Genomic DNA, 6,980 nt, shown 5'->3' with positions numbered 1-6,980 from the left:
AGTAAAGGAACAAAACCAACTGTCATTGAAATCTTTTATCTTCAGTTGATATCATCTAAGGCTGTGGCTGAAGTTTGTCCCTTTTCTTCGTTCTTTTCTTTCCTTCAGTGATTCTGCTTGTTAACAGGCTTGTTAATGCTAAGATGAATCTATAAATAATTAGGGGTGTGACGAGATCTCGTGTCACGAGATCTCGCGAGACTAAACTGTGACGAGATTTCTCGTCGAGGCGAAAAGTAGTCTCGTGATGTTGCCATGACAGAGTGTTAAGATGATTAGGAAAGAATATGCCACCGCTACGTTTACATTACGCCTCCACTGTCGTTTTGCTTTGTATTTAAATAAAAAAACATTTAATTCAGTTGGAAAATGGTCGCCGCTGCTCCATATTCACAGAGTTACGCGCGATCGCTAAAAGTGAAAGTAAACGCGCACGCATTCAAACGCGATTTCAATGAAATTCTCCCTGATGAATGCAAATATCTCTTAATATGAAAGCTATTTTAGGCTGGGCAGTGTAGTTGTAACCATCTCTTAGCTCTGTATCAAAGAAAAATTTGGTCTTATTTGCACTTTGAATATTGAGAGAGTGCAATTATGGTTGCATTTATTATAAAGTGTTACCATGAAAACGAATAACAGTTTTCTCTTAATCTTACTAAGCACAAACAATAAGGTTTCATTTGTTAACATTAGTTAATGCACTGTAAACTATGAACTAACAATGAATTACTTTTTATTAACTAACATAAACAAAGATTAATAAATAGGCTACTGTAGCAAATATATTGCTCATTGTTAGTTGATGTTGGTTAATACATTAATGTTAATAAATGAGACCTTATTGTAAATTGTTACCATTTTTATTTATACTGTTTTTATTTCTATGATCAGATTGTGGACAGGAGTTCAGTTACGAGGTCAAAAGTTGTAGAAGCTCATAAATCATGTACAGTAAGGTCTGAAGAGACTGAAATCATACAGGAGAGAAGTCAGTCAGTTGAGTTAGTGGCAAAACCTTTTACAGTGCTTGAGTGTTGTTGTCTTTTACTGCATATGATAATTCATACTCAGAAAGTAGAACTGAAATAACATTCATTAAGATGATTAGTTAAAACATTTCAAATACACCTGCAGAATATTTTTTCTAGTCATGTATTTCACCACTGAGGATTTCTTAAAAATAGTGTGTAAAAATCTTGTCTCATCTCGTCTCGTGAACTCAATCTCGAGTCTCGTCTCGTCTCGTGAGATACCTGTCTCGTCACACCCCTATAAATAATATATAAAGATTATGTGGTTCACATAAGGTCTAGTTTCAATTTCTTTGCTCTTAGCTGACATGTGGCATTGCTATGACCTGCTTGTGGCTCAGATCTGGCAAACAGGAGCAGTCCGCCCAAGTGCCATCATTCCACGTCTCATGTGCAGGCTCAAGTGGAAACACAACTGGAACCGTTCCATTCTAAGAACCGTTCGGCCTGACGGTGGAAAAGCGGCTAAAGTTGCTACAAAGTTGCTATCTAGGAGCACAGTTTAGGCCTTCACATCAAGCCCACATGAAAATTATTCAGTGTGTAAATTATAGGCTACGATTGGCCAACTTTATGGGGGATCGACTGGTTTAAAGGAAAATCTATTTTTCTATTTTTTACTAATTAAATGCAACAGTATCTTGGGGTAGCAATCTCTTGAGGTGCAACGTAATTTGGCGTCTCTATTATCAATTATCTTAAACAAACAAACGTGGCTTAGCATAGGCTAAAAGGTTGCTTAATCAAAACCCTGACGTTCCTTAAGTTTTGTGATATGTAAATCCTTAAAGTGCAATCACATTAACGATTTCACTATTTCACTGGCAAAAAAAGCTAAATTGTCTATTGTCAATAGTGTAGTGATGTAAGAAGCACAGCTCACACAGAAGTCACTGTAAAACCAAGCAGCTTTCTGTTGGAAAACGCAGCGAATTTGCATGACCAACTGAACCCGATGCAAAATCTTCAGAGGAAATCTTTCACCCTCAGGTGAAATTCCAGATCAAGTGGATTCCTATTGAAACAGAACATCGATAAACGTGAAATCACCTTTAGCGTTTTTTGGCAACAGATTTCAAGTGTCAAATCTAAAGTTTATCATTACTGAAATGAAAGCCCTTTTGAAAACAAAAAACATGTATGTATGCCTATAATTTGTTGTTTTTAAATGGCTAATGGTCTAGGTTTTTCAATAAAATAAGAATGAATATGACAGATTAGTCTACTCAGTCTTTGACTGTGAAGGAATATGGGACTTTCAGGAGTTACGTTCATTCATCAGGCACAATGCAGGAGAAGACATAGATATGTAGGAACCTCACAGATCCAGCTTACACATGTCCTGCACCCTGGGGCTAATTCCAGAAATGAATCCATATAATAATAAAGGGAGACAGATTGCATAATGCTTAACTGCACATAAACAAATAAAAGAATAACAAATATACCACACATCACTTGCTATAATAGGCTATGTCAAACAGTCGCTCAAAGAACTCTGGAATCCAGTGAATTATTGAAGATTTTAACCTTTTCTTATCCTTTAACACATATCAACACAGAGTTTGTTGGGACAGTAATAATGACAGGGTATAAGGTCACCAAATGTGATCTTAAAATTCCAAGTAAATGTTTTAGAGAACTTACTGTCATCACAACATTCTCACAGTATTTCACGTTTTATTTCTGTCACCAATGATACAGCTTAAGTTTGAATGGCATTTAAGTACAGACTGGGGTTATTGCAGACTGTTATGCCATAAAGAAAGCAATTAAATCAAATAAGGTTAGAGGTGATGCACAGTACAAATAAGTTTTAAATATGACATGGTTCATGTGCACCAGAGGCAAAAATGTATTTCAATAAGGTTTCACAATGTTTCACTATGACAACTGGACTTTTTTCCCCCCTCAAAATTTCCACATTTAAAATGAAACCACCATCCTACACAATGAAAAATTCACTGAATCAAAGAAATGTACTGTACTGTTTTTCAGTTACTTTTAACAAAGACTATAGAATAACACAAGACGTGTCACTATTGTTTTGAATGGGAGAAAGTGTAACGCGCAATATGGCGGAATAGGTCCCGCCTTCTAAATAAGAGCCAATCGCCGACTGGTAAAATCACTTCAGCGGCCGTTAGAATCACCGGTTTCTATAGAAACAGTCAGACGCGAGCCTCCGAAGAGACACGCATTTAGGTCTGCGCATGCGCATTAGCTTGATCCAGCCTGAAAAATACATTTTTTTTTGTCATGATTCCAGCGTTTAGAAACTAAGTTTATGAGCCGGTTGTTGTTAGATTTCATTGGCGATTTCAAATATGAAATTTAATCGTAAGATTGGCGAACAGTTTTGGAGAATTTGATGTTTCCCCATTCAAAGAGATTGCATGATGCCCAGGATGCCCGAGAGGCGTTTCAAAGATGGCCGCCGAGTGAAATGACTTGTCTTAAAGGGACTTTAATTGCTTTTAATCAACTAATGCAAGAAGTCAGTTCCTCTCAAATTCAGATATTTGTCCTAGCAGTCCTAATTTCATATTTCATCAAATTAACTATAAATATGTTCCACAAAGTGTCCACAAATTATTATTGTATGTAATATTGAATGTTTTTATTTTGTAATGAATTTATAAATCTACAATATTTGTAGGGACAAGTTTGCTTGTCTGTCTCTAAAACAAATAATCCACTTGTTTTGATATTTTTTTACTGTTTTTTTAATTGTAATGCAATATATTGTAATTCATACATTTTTTAGTGTATGAAAAAAGTGACCAAACGCTAATGAGGTGTTTACAGTGAATTCTTGCTATATTCTATGACCATAACTATAATAATAAAATAAAAAAATATATAATATAAAGGAGAAACTAGGTGTGGCTCACAGAGTGTGTTAAGAAAAACTAATGAAGTACCTTTTCTTTTTCCCCCCACTTTTTTCCCTCCCAGAGGTTCCTATAAGTGAAAAAGAAAACCATGCACGCACCAGTGGCTCCTTTATAATTGTGAAGGAAGGAAGGAAGGAAGGAAGGAAGGTAGGGAGGAAGGGAGGAAGGATGGATGATTGGATGGTAAATGGAAGGAAGGATGCATTTTCACGCACAACCATCAAAAAAAAAAAAAATGCCTTTGTGGTGCCAGCATCAGAGGAGAATGGACAGACTGGTTCAAGCTGATAAGTCAAGAGTAACTCATTACAACCAAAGTCTGCAGAAGAGCATCTCTGAACACACAACACATTGAACCTTGAAGCAGATGGACTACAACAGCAGAAAACACACCGGTGGCACTCCTGTCAGCTAAGAACAGGAAACTGAGGCTACAATTCAAACTGACTCACCAAAATTGGACAATAGAAGATTGGAAAAACATTGCCTGGTCTGATGAGTCTCAATATCTGCTGCTACATTCAGGTGGTAGGGTCAGAATTTGGCGTAAACAACATGACATCATGGATCATCCTGCCTTGAATCAACGGTTCAGGCTGCTGCTGCCAACGGCACTAACAAGGTTATAAAGTAGCCAGTGGTGAGTGTATATGAATGTGAAAATAAAGTGAACCTATAGCACTATTTAAGCATTATACAAAGTTATAATGCTCTTAAATATCTGGTAAATACTGTCATATTGTTAATGTCTATTAAAATACTTTTTTTATATATATAGCTTGTTTTCTTTTGCTAAAGCTGGACTTAAAGCCATGAGCATGCTGTTGTGTAAGACCTGGGCAAGGTTAAAACCGTGTTATCAGTGCTGTGCCAAGGTCACCGTGCTCCAAACAATAAAAATTACAATTAAAAAGAGCTAGAGAGTCAGAGAATAAGCAACACTGTGGAAATCAGAAAAACATGAAAAAGTCATGCAAAGAGACTTTGTGGACAGGTGGGGACATGTAGAATTTAAATGGACCACAACTTTTGCACAACCAAGGATATAATGAATAATGATGTCACTGTTCTTCTGTCTTGTTACAAAACACTAATGCTGTAGTTCACCCCAAATTTTTTTTTTAAACCTTAGAACAACAAATGGATAATTTTTGAAGAACTCAAGGGTCATTTTTCATGTATTTACAATAAATGGGGACTGGAGCTTTTGAACTTCAAAAAGGACACCATAAAAATCATATGACAGAAATATATGTTTGGAACAAAATGAGGGAGAGCAAATAAAAATTTACATGTTCGGGTGAACTATTCCTTTAAGGTCAAATTCAAGTCAATGATGAACTAAAATGGTCATATTTAAATGTAACAGGATCAAAGCGCCAACCCAAAGCACCTGTTATAAAACAGAAACTTGACTTTTTCGACTTATCTTTTTAATTTTTTCCATGGCCCATGGTCAAGTGGCATGATATGACTCAAGCCTAAACATTTAACCTCAGCAGACAGAAGGAAATAATGGCTCAAAGATCAAACGAGATAAAAAATGACCTCTACCAATGAATGTTTCTATGGTCAGCTGAGAGACTAGCTGTGCCAGTTTATGGGTCGATGGAAGGAGCTCTGAAAACATTTATAAGTCATAAAATAAAGTCATAAAGTGAAGCCATAGTGAAGTTTCCTTTTTGATGGTGTAAAGGTCAAATAGTTTATTCATTTGTCAATGTAAACTTGCATGAATTTTTAAGGACCATCATTTGCTGATGAATTCAGCTTTTACTGGCATGCTACAGAATAATGAGACAGCTGGCTTTTAATTACATGCTATAATACACACAGACACACGTGCACACATGCATGCACATGCAAAAACACGCGTAGAGGTAGCCAAATGTTAAAGAATTTGACAACAAAATGTCACAAATTGAATCCTAATGTTAGGATGTCCCATGCACCGTGTATTGAATTGACCTTGAATTCTCTTGTGCCCTTGAGTGAAGCACATAATAAAGGTCACCTCAGGGGGAGTGTGCAAGTGTATTGTAAGTATGTATAGATAAAAAGTGAATGCCAAATGATAAGAGGGAGAAACAGAAGAAGTGGGCAAAGACGGTTTATGGACCAGACTACAAGGGGCTTCAAGCTGAGAGAAACCCAGAAACAAGCTACTACACTAGTACATGAAAAATTAAGAGATGAATAAAATTTTTATCTGCTTCATGGCCACTTTTTTTTAAATAAAAAATGTTTCTTATCATACTTGCAAATGCATTTCTTTAATTTAATACTTTGATTTTGCAATAGCAACTTTATTATTAGTTTTTTTATTATATATTTTATTCCATTAAAATTCAATTTTTTTTTTATTTTGTTTTTTGCTTTATTTATTTAGTTAAACATTTTTGTTCAATTGTGCAGCACACGTGTTCACTAGATAGCCTATCCAGTTATACTATACTATTACTACTACATTTCTACATTTTTAGAGATTTATATCATAAAAAGTTTGGGGTCAGTAAGATATATATTTTTTATACTTATTCAGCAAGGATGCATTCAGCTGATCAAAGTGACAGTAAAGACATTTATAATGTTACAAATTTCTATTTCAAACAATTTCTGTTCTTTTGAACTATCTATTCATCAAAGAATCCTGGAAAAAAAATGTATCACTGTTTCCACAAAAATATGAAGCAGCACAACTGTTTTCAACATTGATAATAATAAGAAATGTTTCTTGAGCAGCAAATCAGCATATTAGAATGATTTCTTAAGGGTCATGTGACATTGAAGACTGAAAATTCAGCGTTACATCACAGGAATTTATGACATTTTCTTTTAAATTGTAATAATATTTCATGATTTTACTGTATTTTTGATCAATTAAATGCCGTCTTGGTAAGCATAAGAGACTTCTTTCAAAAAACATAAAAAAATCTTACCGACCCGAAACTTTTGAATGGTACTGTATGTTATGTTCTGTATTGTTGCATGACTTCTGAATGAATATGCACACAGGCTTAATTCTCCCTCCCTCTATTTTTTCATCCAC

Source organism: Megalobrama amblycephala, linkage group LG18, assembly GCF_018812025.1.
Source record: "Megalobrama amblycephala isolate DHTTF-2021 linkage group LG18, ASM1881202v1, whole genome shotgun sequence".
Taxonomy (NCBI): Eukaryota; Metazoa; Chordata; class Actinopteri; order Cypriniformes; family Xenocyprididae; genus Megalobrama; species Megalobrama amblycephala.
Note: the sequence above shows the minus strand (reverse complement) of the source record.